The sequence below is a fragment of the Tamandua tetradactyla genome, chromosome 3, assembly GCF_023851605.1.
Source record: "Tamandua tetradactyla isolate mTamTet1 chromosome 3, mTamTet1.pri, whole genome shotgun sequence".
Taxonomy (NCBI): Eukaryota; Metazoa; Chordata; class Mammalia; order Pilosa; family Myrmecophagidae; genus Tamandua; species Tamandua tetradactyla.
Window position 1 is genome coordinate 161970728 of NC_135329.1, and position 20393 is coordinate 161991120.

The window sequence follows — 20393 nt, forward strand, 5'->3', positions numbered from 1 at the left end:
CATCCTTCTGCATTGTGGTGAAGAGTTTAGTTTTGTAATTGAATCATTTTCTGGAAATAAAGTCATTAATAATGAAACCACTTCTATCTCAGCATTCCTGAGAGTGTTATGAACAAAGCATTGGAGATTCTCTATGAAATGTGTTTTCCAGTTTAAGTAAAGTAAGGAATCATGTTATGAAATGCATTTAGAGCTTTCAAATATGCATTAATATATTTAAAATAGGAGAAAGCTCACAAAACAAATTGTTTAAATTTAGTTACCCAGGTGTTTTCAAAACATGTAACCCTTTTGTGTGTGTGTTTGTACATGTGTAAGACACATCTTACATTCCATAGAACTAGTATTTCTCATAATTCATTGTGAGAAACATTGTTCTGCATATATAATTATGATACCTTGCTCACCTATTCATATGTTTATAAACAAAACAAAATAGTGGAAGGCTTAGGATTCTTTTTGACACTGTGTAAATGCGAGGTTTATTCTCAGATTAGTACCTGCAGTACTTAAAGAAAAATCTGTTAGTAGTTTTTTCGCTTGTTCTTGTAAAGTCTTAAACATAAACTCAAGGCCTTTTTACCAAAAGAGTAGTGATAGTACTCTTAGCCATATGCCAGTGTATTAGATGGTTGCATTTCTTTTGCAAACATTTGGACATTAAGCAGCATAGATAGTCTTTCTCTCATTTTTTCTTGCTCTGTTATCTGCATTAGAAAGCTGGTAGGTAATTCAAATATTCTTTGATATTTGAATCAAATATCAAATCAAGAGACTAGAATATTCTTTGATGCTTTTAGTGTGCACAGTGACTTTTTTCATCAAATATATAACGAATTGAGGCATTTAAATATTACCACTTTCAACTAGTGAAGGAGAATGCAGAAAGGAAACAGGCTTAATAGGAGATAGGTTATATTTGATTCAAAAGAAACATATGGACTGCAAAGACAATGGACAATATAGCTGTCTTAGTCATATGCAAATCCTTCCTATGATTAATTTTCCAGGAGTTATAGGAATGTTAAATTTCAAAAAAAAAAAACCTATACCATTTCCAATTCTCAATATCTTTTCTATCAACCTCACTGCTTTTTTTTCTTGTAGAAAGCATTACTTTAGTCATTTATGTTTGTGAGAATCCAAAATTATAAAATATGTAATTGCTTTCATTCAAGGGTTTTTTTTACTTTGAACAGTATGGAATACCTCTGTGTGTGGTATTTTATTTAGTTTACAGATGATATTAGGCACAATTGTGGATTTGCAAATACTTTGCAAAAATTTTTTGGTTCCTCCATGAATTGAGTCCAATGGATGTAAACTATGGAATTTGAGTGATGGGTATGTATCCAAGAGGGGCTGGCTAGAATTGAGAGTAAGGTGCTTCACAGGGACCAAATTAGAAAAAGTATGAAGTTTATCCTGAAAGTTTCAGAGAAGCATTGAAGGATAGTCAGTAGGTGGGTGGCAGAATTGGAATTTGCAGAGGTAGAAAGAAAAGTGTGTAGGTTAAGAAATTAATCCAATTTTCAAGGCAAAGGGATTTCTAACAGTCAGGATGGAGAAGATGAAATCAATTCTAAGATCTCTTGCAAATTCATAGGATGTAGGGGGTTAAGGAAAGGGAAGAAATATGGTGCAATTTGAAGATTTGGCAATACTTTCTGAGGTGAAAATTTGGAAGGGGCTCAGTTTGGGTAGTCATGAAGATAAGGGCTTGTCTGCATATGTTCAATTTGTGGTGCCTTTGGGAGCTGACCAGCTGGCAATGGTTTCTGCTAAGTGTACTTCATGTGCTCATGTTATACTGAATTTTATAGATTGTGTTCTATTAAACATACCTGAAAAGGTAACGTTGCATCTTTAAAAATGTCTATTAAAAATCTTCATTTTATGTGCAGCTAGATTAATGTCTGTTACTGTTATTTTTATCATGTTTTATTTAGATCTTGCTAATCCCCTTTCCCCCATGTTGCCTGTAGAATCCTTTACTATAGTTCAATAAATAAATTCTTACCTTTCTCCCATATAAGCATCATTTTCACAGAACTCAAGTAATGACAGCCCTTTTCAAATCAGTGACTGCTCCCCAAGGAAAGCCCTACTGATATTCCATCTGGGGGCTTTGCATTTCTGTAATGTGGAGAGGAAGTGCCCACTGAGACCACCTACCAATCCTCAGGGTTTCCTGGGTTACTTATTGAGGCAGGGATGTCTGTGGAGAGAATTCACAATGGAAAGTAATTATTTTAACTTCTAAATAGCTTGTTCACAGGGAACCCATTTTCCTGGTCTTAGACCCTTAGCAGCATCATCTATGTTTAATGAAGCCCAACTAATTTGGAATGGTCTACCTCCAGGAAAGGATAAAAGGAAGCTAGGTAAACTGTCTTTCAAAAGGGAAAAAAAGGATTATAGGAAAGCAGCTGTGGAATATTGAAACCTTCCTGCATATGTGCTCATGAAGTTTCGGGCTCTTTCCAAGAAAAGGAAACGAGAAACTGAATATTGTAGATAATTTATGTTGATATGCTGCAACAGAAAGCATGCGATATATATGCTGCCCTTTCCTTAAAGGAAGATTCCACCCTAGGCTCTTTTCCTGAGCCTTTGAGAAAGTTAGTTAATCCTCTAGAGGAAATGTTGTTTTATATGCCTTGGAGATGCCCTTCCATTTAAGCTTTTGTAGTGAGTTAAAGGAAAGATCAGGGAGTTCACAGAGCTTAATGGAAAAGAATGTCTGACCATGTTTGTGGCTACTAGCTAATAAATAAATGCTCAAGTTGAGGAATTTGGTTTGAGTCCTTTTTCACTTAAAATACATGTGGTGATCAGGCTGTGTATGAGGAGGCATAAATTGTTGGGGTATTACTGATATTTACTAAAAGGAACCTGATAATTGCTGAATTGGCTTACGTCTTGCTGTATGTTTGCCGGGCTGGAACATCTGCAGAATTGGTCCAATTTCACCAAGACTGTAGAGAGTGAGTTCAGAGAAAGAATGCAGGGATGGTGAGGATATTTATGTTTCTCACCAGTCTTCACCAGCTCTGGCAATGAGGTATAGTAGGGTCCTAGCCACAGAAAGAAGCAGCAGATCTACAGGCCCACCCCAGGGTATCTGCTTTCTATGTGATGGTATGTGCAGATTATCTTCTAGCTGTAAGGTAAAGAAAGGAGCACTGCTCCTGGGATTGCTTATGCCAGAAGACTGTGGAGGGATTGTTATCTGGACTAGAGCATTAATGTGGTGCTGAAAATAACCAAATGGATAGCATCTGGGCAGAACCAGAGAGAAAAATGGTCAAAACATTAGCAGGAGAGTGCCAGAACCCCAAGTGATGATGGGAAAGAAATGATCAAGGACAACTACCCAACTGAGGGTCATCCCACAGGTAGCAGACTTCTGGTGACCCTTCCCACAGTCAGAGCAGACTATGAAAAGAAGCCATGAGTCAGAAGAGAGCTTAGACCTGAAGGAAAGGAAGCCCTGAATTAGAAAATTTACACTAAACAGTGACTGGAAGTTAAAAACCAAAATAAAAGAAAAACAGAAATTAAAAAAAGTACAACTAAAAAACAAAAAGCAAAATGATTTATACAATGGAATCTTTGGACTGAGAATATCAGAAGGGCAGAAATATCTTTGTTAAGCAGATTGGAGTCATAACAGGGAAAGTTATGTGCAAGCTCAAGACAAAAAACAAGCTTCATGTTTGTACATATCTGAGTGTCAACTGTACATGTTTCTATGTACCTAAGCATCCATCTGTTGCACCTGAAAAAAAAGTATGTTTTCTTTCTCCATCACCTTTTCATCCATTTGCTTGCCACTCTTACTCTGCAGTTGCATGCGCCCTTCTTAGTATTTCATCTATTTTGTAGGGCAGCTCCCTCTTTTTCTTTTTCTTTCTTTAATGTCTCTTTCTACCTTCCCCTAAGATAATTTATTCTATGCTCCTGTCTTATTTTTGGCATAACATTCCAGACTCTTCCTTTAAATTGGGTAAAACTCTACTCAGATATCTTTATCTGTTGTAGTTATAAACAGACTGATTTTATTTCTGTAGATGAATTTTAGTTTAGATATGCAGGTAAATAGAATATAATTCCCTTCAGGTTAGAGAATATGTCTTGTTCACTGTTGTAACACTACTGCCTGACCATGTTCCTGACCCTCAATAAATATTCGTTAAGTGAATAAATTTTATTTACTGGAAATAATGTTGCATTGTTTCCATTTTATCGCTTAGCATTTGTTTGTGCTGTGTGTACACTGGCCAGGAAAGAGAGAGGAGCAGGACAAGAGCAAGCAAAGTTCTTCCAGTTAAAGGGCACAATTATCCAATGTTACCTTAGACTCCAGGCAGGTTTCAGGAAATAGATTAGGTCCAGGGGTCCAATATGCAGCAGGGAGTTTTAGCCCGAGGATAGGGCACAGCCATGAAACATCCAGATGGTATCTAATATGTAGCCATCCAGGACTATAGTAAACATTCTTTTTGAGGTTTGCCCCGTGAGTGGGATTTATTTGTTAGCTTTCACCTTCTCCAGAGAGATGTGACTAAAGTACAACATGGTCTAAGAACTCAGAAACAGGTAGCAAGATAATAATAGTTACATAACCGAGGCCCACAGGAGGGATGCCCAATTAGGAAACGTGGGTGTCTATGACCTCTTACCAGATGGCAGCTACAAGGAGGCAGGAGGCTGACTCAGGGCCCAGCAATCAGCACTGTCCTTGGGCCAAAAGAAGAGTGACTATCATCAGCATATGAGGAGGGTGAAGCCTGGGTGCTCTCTTTCTTAAAGTGCTTTGACTCTGGGGTAGGGAGCTGTGATCCAATTGAGAAGCAGAGGAAATAAGTACATGACGATGCTCTCTGAGCACTTATATAACCATTCTTCCCCTCCCTTCTTCCTACTTTGATGCCTTTGCTTTCTTTCTTCTTTCATCCTTTCTACTTCTTGACCTTCTTCTTTTCCCTTTCAACTTTCTCTTTCTCTTTTTCACCATCTCCTTCCATCCTTCCAGCTTCAGGGCACGATTTTGTAAGTATGGCAAACATTCTGTACCTAATAATTTATAATACAGGAAAATAAAATTCTAATATATTACAATACTTTAGGAAAATGTCTGGGTTTGCATGGAGTTGAGAGATCCCTAAAATTGGGAAAACATGCATTTTCTTTCTCCAGTATTGTTTTACTTTATAAATTCATTTAATTTAGCATTGAGTTAAAATGACAGAAAATGTTTTAAGCACACCCAAAAAATACAGAAGCCATAGATAAATTATGTTTGCTTTATTGTTTTTGGTAATGAAGAGCAAAATCGTGACATGCTGCTTTTTTTTTTTTTTTCTGGTTTGTTTTTGCTTTTGAATTAGCTGTAGAAGAACAGATGTCTACAAATGAAAAGCATATTTTCTCTTGGAGAATATATTTCTTTCAGTGACTTGAGACACGTAATGAATTTGTTGGCATTTTTTTTTTCTACTGGGTTAAGATAATTCTTTGAGGGTATTTCAATTTGATAGAATAAAAATTATAAAATTACTTTTACAGTGTTATATATGTTAAAGACTTTGTTCCTTTGTCATTTTAAAGCGAGTTACTCAGATGGGCATTAAAGAGACCTGACTAAAGGGATGCTTCTAGGTTCTTTTGATTGCAAGGACAGAGGCTCATTCACGCAACCTCAGGAAGGTTCAATTTTGTAATGAAGAAGACAGGGATGCCAGCCGCTCAGCACCCTTAAGAGAACCCAGGGGAAATGGATGAGATTCAGAAATGGGAAGAAACTGGTGCATCTATTCTGAGCAGATTCCCTTTCTGCCCCCTAGTGACAGAGTTGATTTTCTGCCATTACAATGACACAGCTCCCTTCTGTCATTGCTTTTCCTGCTGCCACTAATGACTCTATTCTGGGTAACATTTCTTTACCTTCTTTTGACTCCATTTCTGATCATTCACAGCTGTTACTCTTTATGGCTTATACTTCTTTCATAACATCTGTAAAGCATTTTCTCTCAGTGTTTCTTTTGTTTTCTGCTTCAGCTACAAACAGATTGATTCTCTTCCCATGTCATAATTCAGATTCAAGCTCATGTTCTTGGTCCAGGTGATTTGCTATTGCTTTGTTTAGGTGGAACTTATACATTAGGTCCCCATGTAAGGAGTAGATTACCTAGTTTTAGCTCACATGTTTAAGTTAGTCTCTTCAGAGGGGATGGTCTACGTAGAGCACTTCAAGGAAGGGTTATCCCTCCAGCAGACCATAGGGGAATGACCCATTTGAATGGAATTTAGAGTCATGGCAGGCATTTTGCCAGTTTAAGTATAGTGAGTAATTGGTACAAAGAGTGCAGTGGTTGAAGGATCCTCAGCTTACTAGCCCAGTGGTGTGCTCATAATTAGCCTTCTGTGTACTTTAGTTTTGAGAGAAGCAATCAATGAATGAGAAATGACCATTCCTCACTTTGTTTTTTGAAGTTTTTAGGATTTCACTGCATATTTTTCATTGCATACTCCCTATTATTTAATTCACAAATTTCCCTCCCAATTTAATTTCATTCACTATGTTAAAGTGTTTTTTCAATCCATAGCTGGGAGTTAAAAAATATCTTTCACAGAGAGTTAAATTTATTTGCTAATGGTGACATCTAAAAAGATGTAAGTTTGTTTCTGTTTTAAGTGATAAAGGTTGCATCCAGAGTATTGTTTCCGAGCTGAATAAATTGCTTCTCTGCAAAGTCCCTGAGCAGGTAATTAGAGACAACACTGGTGATGTTGGTTATAAGCAGAGTTAGTTTATAAGATGTGAGTAGAGTTTGCTTTTAAATGTGTAAGATTTCAAATATATTTGCTATTTCTATTTAAATAACAGTTAGTGTATATGTGTGTATGCATGTGTGTATATGCATGTGTGTATGTTTTGTTTGTTTTTTGGTGAGCTGGATCTGGTTGACCTATTGGTTAGATTTTTCCTCTTTTTTCTTGCACTCTTTTCCTTGTCTTCCCCCAATCCTTGCCAAATATATATTGTGCATTTACTATGTACCAGGCACAAAAATGATGCATTTTTTATCTAATTCAGGTATACAGTAAGCCTGGGATTGCTGTAATTAAAATTCAACTGGCAAGGTGTATGTAGGTTGAATCAAGTACTGTTTCCTTGATTAGGTAGAAAGTTTCATTCATTTATACAAGTCTCTGATATATTCTTCCAAACTTTGTCCTGTGTCTCTTCTGTGGTAGATTTTCTTGGCAGGTACTAATAGAAAAAAAAACACATCGTTATTTCATTTGGCAATACACAATTCAAAGCTTAGAATTGTTTTCTCTTAAGGACATGCTTTAGCTGCAGTGAGGGATTTTCTTTGCCAGTATTATCAATAAAACTTACCATTAACTAAAAAAAAATGTGAACTCGTGATAAATAGTGTACAGCAATTTAACATGCAGACTAGGTGTGTTATCCTCCAGTTGTGAAAAGATGAAAAGGAAAGAAAAAGAAGTTAGGGAGTCAGGTGCCTGGTTTATGGTCTTGGCTCTGATATTACACATTACTTAGTGAAAAAACCTAAACTACAACTTCACTTATGGTATAAACTTGTTTTGAAAATAAAATGTTATTGAAACAGTGAGAACACTTTCAAAAATTAACAGAACTTTATAGCTTCATCAGTGTCAGAGGTTAATCTAGTGTGAGTAGAGCATGATTTAGAAATTAAGAACTAAGTTAAATGCAGTATCTTAATCGCCTGATATCTGTTTGGCATTTCTAATAGCACATTATTATAATCTGTTTCCGTGACTGCCTCCTCAATTACACTGTGAGCTAGTTTTTCATCTATATTCCCAGTGCACAGTATAATACCTAAGAAGAAGCAGATGTTCATTAAATGTTCATTGGATGTAAAAAATTGGGGAGGAGGTAAGGAAAGAGAATCATTTTGATATCATAGTTTGATTATTAGGAATTAGTGATCTACCTTTCAGTCATATTGAGGAAAGAAAGGTAGATCCATCAGACAGGTAGTCAGATCATTGTTTCCTTTCCCTTCAATCTATCATATTGGAAGACTTATTTCTTTTTATATCATGGCTTTGCTGTAAATGATAATATTGAAACATAAGGAAGACTGTGATCTTGGTAACAACAGCTTCATTAGCTGTATTAAGTGGTCTTCATTTTTTGAATGAAGGTACTGATTCAATTTTAAGTGTTTTTGTTCATATAGAGATGAAGACTGTTTTGTACATTTTTATCTTGTCATAAGTTCTCTAAAACAGTAACCTCTAATGGCTAATAATACTAGTATTTTCCCCTTAATGATAGATTTAGGACATGTAAGAAGTTGTGCTGCTCCCATTTACTTTTTCTTTGGCTACTCACAGGTTGAAAATTAGACACACTTGGTATAATATAAACTATTATCTATGGCTCAGTGTTGGATTTTTATGAAATATCTTTGCAAATGTTTGCATGTTAATGCAGACATCAATTGTTGGAAGAAGGAAATTTGGTTGTTAATTTTACGTTTTCAGCACAAGTGAAGATATTAACTTCTTAGGGGATGCATCTTTTGTGACTGGTAACATTATTTCACACTGTTTAAAAATGCTTGCATTTTTTTAAAGTGACCCCTTTGAGAATTTACCCAAGACTCGAGAGGGAGAATAGATATTATTAGAATATTGGTGCAAGTTCTCCATAACTTGTTTTGACCTAATTTCTTTGTAAAAGATTTGTCACATGATATTAGAATTCACCTTATTATGCTGACATTCTCCATGACCTTTCTACTCTTCTAACAAAATGGTGAACAAAAGAAGAGGCTTGCTGTATCTTAGTTAAACTACATCGTTATGACCTTGGGTCTTGGAAGATTAGACTCAAATGGGATGATTGAATCTGGCACTAGTGATAGGAAAATATGTGCATAATATTTGTACTATACATCCTAATCAATGAGAGATTCTTGAAGAGGCTGGTTTCAATAAGAAGTAATAATAAGAATCTGGGTTATAGAAAGGAATGAAAAGCAAGAATGGAAGAAAAAGCAAGAGTAACTGGAAAAGTGAAGGATTTTTGAAGTTCTGACAAGATATAAATAATTCCCTTTTGATAAGGAAAATGAGTTAACAGAGAAGACTGAAAAGAAAGACGTATATGTCCGTCTTTCTTTTGGGTAAATGAAATGCATGCCCATCATAGGTGTTTCATGTATTTATTTTGTATCAGAGTATTCCTTGTGGTTGTGGAAGGGAATGATTCAAATATATATTTATAATGCATGCATGTCCTTTTCCTTCATTGCTTATAATATATTAAATTCTGTTTGATGTGGAGCTAAGTTCTGACAGGCAGGAAAAAAAATGGAGAAAAAGAATCTAGGGAAGTATCAGGTACCCTTGGGGAGCAATAAATATTGAGATGAAATAATAAATTCCATTTAAAAAAGGAGATTGGTTACAATATTTTATAAGGAAACAATAAAGAAAAATGGACTTTAATAAGCTAAATTTATTTACTTATAGCTGATACTTGGGGAAAACTGTTTTGGTGCTTTATGATATTTTGTGATGCTGTGATAATACCAGTACTCAGTCTTCAAACTGAAATTGTGAAACTGTAGAGGCAGGTATTCCATAATAGAAACCTATGGAACTTTTTAGCAATCCAATAATAGTAATAATATTAATAATAATAATAATAGCAACAACAACCATAAATTACTAAGTCCCCTTTTTATATATAAGGCACTGTGATGAGTGCTGTGTGTGAATTATCAAATTTATTTCTCTCAAACCACGTGACATGTGATTAGTGTTTATTTGTTAATCCCTACGACCGTATGCATAATAGAACATATTTTTTTGGTGGAATTTACCTTTCACCATGTGTAGCAGCCATGTAATTTAGGAGATTTTGCAAAATCTGTATCTCCAGGAGTGGGCCCTGATTGTGCTAAGTTTCTCAGTAATTCTACACTGTCCCCACCCCCAGTGACTGATTGGGACGTGCATGCGAACTTACTGGCCCAAACAGAGTACAGCCCAGAACTTTTGATCACTGGTTGAGGTAGAAATTCTCTCTCTTTCTTCCCCCACTGTTTCCTACCCACCATTCTTGATTTTGCTCTGCCTCTCTTGCTTTTTTTTCATTCTCCCTAACTCTCCCTCACTCTTTTCTCCTCTGTTGCTCTCTTACTCTCTCACGGGGCACTTGGAAAAGAAAGCCTGCATCTCGGATGTTGTGGGTAGCATCTTATAGTTGAAACCTCAGAAGATAGAGCAGGGAGAGGGGACAGCCATTGGCTTCTAAACCCAAATTTGAAGCCTGTGCTGGATCTACAAGTAGATGTCTCAATAGTTTCCTCAGTTGTTTATACCAGCTTGAATTGTCCTTTCTATTTCTACTTGTATCATAAATAGTCCTAACCCATATGTGACAATATTGGTGTTGTCTCCATTTTGTAGTTGCAAAACAGGCTCAGAAAATTTTAATAATTTCCTCAACATCACCAAGATAGTGTGGATATCAGGATTGGTATCTCATTCTATTGACTCCAAAAGATAAGGTTTTAGCCACTATGCTCTATCATTCCCTCTAATTATGTATGGTATACAAGGAAACATCATGCAACAATAGAAGTCATGTTTTAAAGTTATATTATTACATGCAAAAACTTACCTCATTTGAAAAAAAATTAGACAAAAAGAATGAGCACATTTTGTATCATTTTGTATCATATATGTGTATATGAGTATGTTAGTGGATATATCTTAGAGATTCCTTTATTGTTATTTAAAAATTTTTCTTTACAAAAGTGCTTCATCTCAATATTTTAAAATAAGCTCATATTAATTTAATTAACAGGAAAATCATTAAAATATCTTTATTGTTTATTTCTTTTTCATGAAATACATATTCCAGGAAAATGGGGGGAAAACTAAATTATATTTTAAAAAACAAGGCAACCAAAATTCATTCCTTACATCATATACCATATACTTCATTGTGCAAAATACACTGTAGACAAAGTTGAGAAAAATACAAAACCTCAATAGGAAAAAATGGACCAAAATTTAATATTACACAGAAGAAACAAAATGTTCCTTAAATACTATAATATTGCAAATGAACAATAATATTTGAGCCAAATGCTTTCCTGACAAATTAATGAAAATTAAAAAAAAAAAAAAAAAGGGCGGGCCGCGGTGGCTCAGCGGGCAAGAGTGCTTGCCTGCCATGCCGGAGGACCCCGGTTCGATTCCCGGCCCCAGCCCATGTAAAAAACAAACAAACAAACAAAATATAATAAAAACAAGAAAATGTTTAAAAATGTTTCCCTTTCTTCCTCCCTTCCTTCCTTCCATCCTTCCTTCCTTCTCTGTCTTTCCTTCCCTTCCTCCCTCTCTCTTTAAAAAAAAAAAAAAAAAACCCCTGGTAATTCGCAGTACTGGGGAGGTTGAGGTGAGATTTGCATACTTCCATTGCTCTGGGGGTTTAATTGACCTAACTTTCCAGGAAAATGGTTTCAATTATATATAGGCTTTCATCCAAGAATTTCCATGCCTTACATCTAATAATTAGACATTTAAGTAATGATTTATATAAGTAGTGACAACTGAATTATATTATATGCTCACAGTGTATATGACCATTCAACATTTTAAGTGTTTCATGCAAAATATTCCACTTCCACTTTCACATCATTTGTTCCTCAGAAAAACACTATAATAGATTATAAGGATGAAGAGACTGAGACGTAGTAATTGAGTATTCTACCTAACATGACATGGTTAGTAAGTTTTGGAATTAGGTTTAGACGCTGCTAGCACAGCTATAGAACCATGCTTTTTTAGTAAACATGGTACCCTGCTTTAAGTCTACTCAGTACATGTTTCCTATATAGTGAAAAAAGGGAAAGCTCTTAATTGTGGAATACAAAAATGGTTACTCTAAAATATTAAAGCCATATAATGTTTATGTAGATATTATATCGTTTATTTGAAGACTTATTTAAGGATAAGAATAGTCTCCCAATATAGGTGTAAAAGTTAGAAAACAAAATTGTATGTACAGCACAATGCCAGTTTTAGAAAAAGATTAGTTACAATATATCAAAATAGAGTCTTCTAACTGATGAGTATAAATGATTTTTATTTTCCTCTTTAGTTTTCTTTATTTACAAATTTTTCTATAATGACTCTTGCTATATATATATTACTTTCACTTTATTTATATAGGTTTTTTTAAAGTTCAAAAATTTATGCTTATTTCCCCTCATGGAAAAAATTGTTATACTCACACCAAAGCCCTTGACCAGCATCAGTTCTTCTGGGTGACTTGCTTTCCCCCATTTCTCTCCCGTGCGCTGATATCTGTGTTAATGATGGTTCCTACTCCCTTCAACTTCCAATCCTATCCCACTTCTCTGTCCTACAATAATCTTCAAGGTACCAGTAAATTTTTTCACTTTTTTAAAACATAACCTGGAAATTTCAATCCTTTTCACTATTCAGAATTATTTCCTTCCTTAAATTCCCTTTGCATTAAAAGGTTTCTCTACCCTGTTACACTCAGATATATATCGTTATTATTATTAACAAAGTCATTAACGAAGGAAAACAGTTAAGCAGAGACTAGTAGTCACTACTTTTGATTCATTTTAGTGCCTACCTAAGTTGTGTTTCAAAAAATATTTATTGGTATGTTAGAGTTGGTGAGATCTAATCTTTAAAAAGTACAAAGACCTTAGAATAACATTTAGGCTGTAAAAGAGTAACCAAAAATTTCATGGAAACTGACTTGTGTTTTCCACATTCACATCAAAAGTGAATGACTTGATAATTGTTCTCCTACTTCTAATCAGGAAAATTTCCTGCTGGTGACAGCTTCAAAGAACTTCTAAAAGTTTCACATCAAATGTAGAGGAAAGAGAGGAGGACTTCCAGGGAAGATGGCAGAGTAGGGAGAACCAGGGCTCAGTCCTTACACCAAAACGACTATTAAACAGACAGGAACTATCTGAAACAACTATTTTGAGACCCCAGAGGCCAGTGGAATACTGGACATCATCCAGGAAAGAGCCAGAGGAAGAGACTGATAAATAACTGTAAACAATTATAAACTGCTCTTTCCCTGTGGTGTCTACTGGCACTCATCCCCCACCCTCATAAGAGGCTGCCGCAGGTCCAGTCCCTGGGTTAGCTGCTGGTAACTGAAAGGGACAGAAAAGCCTCCTTCTTCAAAACAGGTGTGAGCATTGGCAATCACCGATGTCAGCCTTGGTTAGCAAATTTGGATCACTGGCTCTTGCTCTGAAGGCAGCCATTTTTTACCCTCCTTGGCAGGGCAGGGTGTTCAAGATTTAAAGACACAGAATTTCCTCAGGGCTGTGGGGAGCAGTTAGCTGAAAAATGCATTTGTTGAGCAGGCCAGGAAAGCTCAGCTTTGGAGAGCTGTTGAGAAGATTTCGGTGCCAGTCCTGATCCACTCACCAGGGGCTTTGGAACTAGTCTGCACTCCTTCCATAGGTCTCTGGCCCTGTGTTGGCTGGGAAAGTTTGACTTGGGAAGATCCTCTTCAGAGTGACTCTCCACCCAGAATTTGCCTTCCAGGCAAAGCAGCTTCAGACAACGAAAAAAGTGTAAGAAACTATATAGGCAGCAAGTCTGGGGTAAAGACCTGCTTACTTCAAACACCCAGGAGAGGGAAGTCTGCCTCCTTGGAAACAGAGAGGTCAACGAAACTCATGTAAAAAGGGGAACTCGAAAACAACTAACAAGGCAAAGCCCTGGAAAGAGCAAAAACCTACACACTACATTTTTCCTTGAGCAGACCTTCCTGATTGGAAGGCTGCAGAAATGTATTATTTCTAATAAATGCCTACATTAGAAAAGAAGACTTCAAATCAGAGACCTAACCTCAAAACTGGAAGAACTAGGAAAAGAAGAGAAAATTAAATCCACAGTGAACAGAAAGGAGGAAATAATAATGATCAGAGCAATTAACAATACTGAAATATATCTGAAAATGATGAAAGGGGTAAATGTTAGATTGTATATATGGCAATGGAATAAAATTTTTTTTAGAACTCCATGGAACTACACTACACAAAGCAAAATCTATGTCTTATCACCAACGGGTTACAAACCCAAGAAACAGACATCCCAGGGAATGAGCCCAGAATTAACACTTTAAAATATTAAAATGTATGTGTGCAGCAAAAGAGTGAAAACAAAGAAATGGGAAATGATGGTCCAGCTAAAGGAAGAGGATGAGTATACAGAAAACCCCAAGGAAGAAGATCAGAATGTGGACATAGTGAACAAAGCCTTTTAAAAAATGATCTTAAAAATGCTCAGGCGGATGAAAGAGAATGCAGAGAAAGAGCTAAAGGATATTAGGAAAACAATGATGAGAAATATGAGTAAAGAGAGAGAAATTTTAAAAAGGCATTTGGAGTAGAAGACCAAAATAATGAAATGAAAAATGCCCAAACGGGTTTGAAGAGCAGATTGGAGTGGCGGAAGAAAGAATAAGTGAACGTGAAGGCAATGCACTTGAAATGAGTCAGGATGAGAAGCAGAAAGGAAAAAGGAATATTAAAAGTGTAAATAACTTAAGACAGCTATGAGATACCATCAGGTACACCAATGTACACATTTCAGAGTCCCAGAAAGAGAAGAAAGAGAGAAAGGGCAGAAGAAATAGTCAAAGAAATAATTATAGAGAATTTCCCAAACTTAGAAAAAGATGTGATATGTACATTCCAGAAGCTCAGAAAACACCAAATATGATAAACATGAAGAAAACCATACCTCATCGTATTTTAATTACACTACTGAATGCAAAGACAGTTCTGGAAGTTGCAGGAGGAAAAATAATGTATTACATACAAGGGTGTTTCAGTTTGATTGTGTGCCAGTTTCTGATCAGAAATCATGGATGCAAGAAGGCAATAGATCAAAATAATTTGTGTTGAAAGAAAACAACTGCCTGCCAAGAAATGTATATCCAGTGAGACTCTTTTTAAAAAATGAGGGGGAGCAATTAAGCCATTCTCAGATAAGCAAACATGAGGGTGTTTATCACTGATAGACTTACCCTACAAGCAAAGTAAAGGAAGTTCTTCAGACTGAGAGAAAAGGAAACTAGACAGCGGTTCAAAGCAGCATAAAGAAATAAAGATGTCTGGTAAAGGTAACCATTTTGGTAATTATGAATGCTATAATACAATGCTATAATATATAATACTGAATTGTATTGTTTTCTATGTAAGTCTAATTCTTACTTCCTACAGCTGTTAAAATGCAAATCCGTAAAATATAATGATAAATCTAGGTTTAAGGGCATAACTGTAAAAAGATATCAGTGGTAACAAGTAGAAAAAATGGAGGACAGAGGGGAATCGGAAAAGTATATGTACATTCTATTGAAGTTAAGTTGGTATCAAACCAAATATTATTGTTATATATTTAGGATGTTAAATTTTAACCCCATGGTATCCACAAGGAAATCAGATGAAAAGTACATCCATTTGGAAATGAGAAGGCTGTCAATTTGGTACAACACCAAAAAGCAAATGAATACAAAATTATGCTTTAATGGAAATGAGGGACAAAAATTCATTGAGGTTTATTTACAGAGGCCCCATAGCAAAGTGGTAGAAAAAAGTTCTGTATTATCAATAGTGACTTTAACTGTAAATGGATTAGGCTCTGTAGTCAAAAGGCAGAGGTTGGAGGAATGGATAAAAAAACATGACCCAACTATATGCTGTCTGTAAGGGAGTCACCTTGAAACAAAGATACAAGTAGGCTGAGCCCGAAAGGGTGGAAGAAAATACACCAGGCAAGTAGCAACTAAAAGAGAGCCTGGATGACAATACTTATATCAGATAAAATAGAATTTAAGTCAAAAACAGTTACTAGGGGTAAAGATGGTCATTATAAACTGATGAAGGGGACCCAGTAGGAAATTATAACATTTATAAATATATATGCACCTAAAAGCAGACCCCCAAAATATATGAAGCAAATACTGACAGATTTGAAGGGAGAAATGTATGGTTCTACATTAAGAGTAGGAGGCTTTCACACTTCACTTTCAATAATGGAGTGAACATCTAGTCAGACAATCAATAAGGAAGTACAGGTTTGAATGATACACTAAATCTACTAGACCAGCAGACATTTATAGAACAATGCACCCAACACAAATAGAATGCACATTCTTCCTGAGTGCACATGGATCCTTCTCTGGGATAGACCACATGTTGGCTCACAAAAGAAGTCTTTGTGAATTTAAAAATGTTGAGACCATTCCATAGATATTCTCTTACCACAATGGAATGAAGACATCAATAACAAGGAGAAATTGAAATTCATAAATATGTGGAAATTAAACAACATATTTTAACCAGTAGGTTAAAGAGGAAGACAGAAGGGAAATTAGGAAATATCTTGAGGTAAATGAAAATGAAAATACAACATACACAAACTTATGGGATGCAGCAAAAGCAGAAATGCTTACATTAGAAGAGAATACTTCAAATCATAGTCTTCTCAAATCATGGATTTTACTTAATAGTACAACGATAAAGATATTTATCATCAGTTGTAACAAATGATCTGCACCCAATGCATGGTGTTGGTGATGGAGTGATATATGGGAGTCCTGTATTTTGTGCATGATTTTTCTGTAAACCCACAAGTTCTCTAAAAAAAAAAAAAGATGTCGAGGAAAGAAACAAATTGAATGCGTTTTAATTGGTAAATTAAATTTTAAAATTTATTTTGAAATAGTTTATCATATTTCTTCAACTATCACTTTATTCTTTTTCATACTGATAAAGGTAGAGAACCTAGAATGCATATAGAAAAATAACAGATAATGTCAATTCTGTAAATAACTGACATCTCTGGAAATAGGAATGTCCTGGATAAAATTACTAAGTACCATTTCTGTTTTATACCTTACAAATATCAATGTCCCAAGTCTATTTTTATTTTGCCTTACTATTAACAAAAATATTCAGACATTTCTAAGGAATAATATGCTTGTCTCATCCCATTCCTTTCTTGGTCTCTTCGGAGTCATGGCAATGTGATCTTCCTAAAACATATATTTCATTGCACCACTTTTCTGTTTGTCATACTCTTATCATCTTTCAGATAAAACCAAGATTTCTTTACCTGGCATCCGGAAGCCTTCATCCTATGTGTTTTTTTTTTTTTTTTAGCATATTGTTAACACTTTCCTAAAACAGTCTCCTATGAGCAGTCTATTTTCAAATCATACGTAACCAGCAACTTGCATCTCCTGTCTCATTCCTATGTCTTTGCTTTTTCTGGCAGCTGTGGCTTTTCCCATCTTCTTAACCGTGCAGTTCCTTAATGGAAGTTCATAAGTCTCTTCTCTTTTAGGAAGATTTGCAAGAATTTTCTCTATGTTTCTGTAGTCTCTGACCTTGCCCTTAATGCAGTCCTTATCACATTGACAAATGTAAAGGAGGATAATAGACTTATTTTCCTATCACTAATGACTGGTATGATTGTCTTCATTAGGTGCTCAATTGCTATTTGTTGAATCAAATAAATTACCTTTCCAGCTTTACTTTCCTTAGAACCTGGAGCATTAGGGTGGAAATATTTGAGAACACATCTTAAAGATATGCTAAGGCATTTGGATTTTGTCCACAGGGTGACATGGCCATATTTACTTGTTAGAGAAATCATTCTCAGCTAGTGATGGAGTGGTGGGGGAGCAAGATGGACAGGAAAAAAATGTAGTATGTTTTTGTAAGTATAATTGAATTTATTATAATTTGACTGTATATATGTGGCAAGGGAAAAAGGAGGACTTAGAAGGTTTCTGGCTTAGCAGTTAAAGCAAAGATTGCATTATTTACTGAGTTAAAATCACAGTACAAAAAAGGAAAAAAAATCATGAGACAAAGTTTTTAATTTATGTACTTAAATTGAGGAGCCTGTAGGAAATAAGAAATGAATATCCAGGAAAGCTATTTTTGCAACATTTGGAAACTTAATTGAATGGTTTTAAAATTCTTGTAGCTAGTTAATAGAAGAAAAATAATTAGTAAAATAATATTTAAAAAGTTTTAAGGTCATTATTGATGGTGGTCTGTGCTTCATTTGTGACAAGAGGAAATGCCTCTTATCTGATTTGTTTGTTTAGCTTGGTTTTATTGTGTATGAAATATCTAAAGATATCTGTCACATTAACAAGTTGAGATATCTAGTCACATTGCAACATTAATGATATTTTTCTTTAATGCTGTGGCAAAAATGAAGGTCTTAGTAAAGAAATTGTTGACTTCACTGGATTTTATATACATCTTCAGATTGCTTAAAAGTGCTATTATTAATGTAACAAAAATGGACTTATTAATGTATAAAATTGAGTGTATTATGTTTGTGCAAAATTCTTAAGCCTCATTTGAATTGGAAATCAGGATTTTATATTTTAAAATAAAAACATGTTCAGAAGAGCAGCTCACATGCCAATCTCATTTTTGTAAGAATATTCAAAATGCTTTTCATATGAACAAAATCTAATCATATTAGATATGGAATAATAGATTCACTTCAGAGTGTATGTCATTTTTCTGAAAGAAAAAAGATAGAAGGAGGCAGAAGTTCATTCTTGTTTTTTTTATGTGGGTATTTTTATGCTCTTCTTTATTCTGTCACATTGCATCAAATATTCTAGGTTGAAAAGCATTTTCTGCAGTAAGATTGGATTTCAGTAAATCTGAGCTAGAAATACAAGCTATAGGAATATAAGGTTGAATCAGTCATTTTGTTTACTTGTTACTATCATTTTGGAATGAGAATAATTGAATATTCTAGTTAACAGAATTATTCATGTTGTTTTGGATGATTTCTCTTTTATTTGCTTTTTGAAGATCGTATTTGCCACAAGATAGAGAAATTACTGTTGTCCTGAAAAAGAAATACTGTAGTGTCCAGTGCTCCCTTTTTGTCCCTCCTCTCAAGACAAGCAAAAACCAAAAAATGGCCTGGTAAATCATCCTGGAAATTATGACAAGTTTTAGGGTAACCTTCTAGCCATTTGTCATATTTGAAATTTCCTGTCTAGGATGAATAGACCCAGTTGTGGAGCTGGAAGTATGTGATAATACTTTAAATTTTGAGGAAATATAAGATGAATGACATCATTCATATAGCATAGGACCCAATGTGCCAGTGTGAAGCTATTATGTACCCCAGAAAAGCCATGTCCCTTAATCCTCATTCAGTTTTGCTGGATGGGACCTTTCTGATTGTTTCCATGGAGATATGACCTACCCAATTGTGAGTGGTAACTTTTGGTTAGATGGTTTCCATGGAGATGTGTCTCTATCCATTCAAGGGGGGGTAGTTTACTGGAGCCCTTTATGATGGAACCATTTTTGAAAAAACTTTAGAGCCACCAGAACTAACAGAGCCAACAGAAAAGACAGAGCCCCATGAAAGCCATTGAAGAAGCCTGAAGAGAAAGCTAGCAGACGTTTCCATGTGCCTGTCCAATTGAAAGAGAAATTGGCCTTCTTGAACCAAGGTATCTTTCCTTGGACCCCTTAATTCAGACATTTTTATAGCCTTACCTTAATTTGGACACTTTCACAGCCTTAGAATTGTAAACTTGTAGCTTAATAAATTCTCCTTTTTAAAAGCTGTTCCATTTCTGGTATATCACATTCTGGCAGCTTTCAAACTACAGCACCCTTTATGTGCTAAGTGGGTATCACATAATTTAATAAATAATAGCATAATTAAGTGGGTGAGCACTATTTTTTTTCACTAAAAACTAAAATACCTATAGACAACCTTAAAATATACCCTGTTCCCTACTCATTTTTAAATTCAAGTCTTAAAATTATAATTTCCTGTAGTTGATGCTGTTGCTGATCTGTCTATATCCCACCTCCCTTAACACTTAAGTTCACATTGGCTGGATTTCCAACTACTAAGAGCTTCATTTCTTTGCTTGAGGGATACTTTGGCCACTTAATAGGCTGAAGGGCCAGGAAATTAATACTCCCTGGCAGCAGCCCTCAGCTAATGATTAATGGGAGTTGGTATATACATACCCCAGCTCTCTTATCTCTCAGGTGGGATATCTCCAAAGTGTGTAGTGTAGCTGGCATGCTGATTCTCTCCAGCTGGATTAAAGTGCAGCTGCCATCAGTGTTAACACATCCAATAACAGTCTACTGACATTCTTTCATTCTTTTTCTCACTTATTTTTTCCCCTCTGGTGTTTCCTAAGATCACCTTCCAAATAAATTTACTTGGATTGTTGCCTCAGGGTTTGCATTTGGAGCAAAACCAAACTTATATTTCTG

General features: G+C 35.3%; 1 protein-coding gene across 9 annotated transcripts in view; it reads left to right on the plus strand.

Moving 5' to 3' along the window:
* The window catches only part of GULP1 (GULP PTB domain containing engulfment adaptor 1), a 296264-nt gene that overhangs the window by 91957 nt on the left and 183914 nt on the right, over positions 1–20393 (plus strand). For 3 of the 9 annotated variants that reach the window (XM_077154395.1, XM_077154394.1, XM_077154397.1), the window contains exon 1: positions 18547–19606. The exons of 3 other annotated variants lie outside the window; for them this stretch is intronic. The gene's annotated coding sequence lies outside the window, so the exon portion shown is untranslated. Of the gene's footprint in view, positions 1–18537; positions 19607–20393 lie in introns of those variants that run through there. 3 more of the 9 variants (XM_077154402.1, XM_077154404.1, XM_077154403.1) reach the window with 3 other exon arrangements.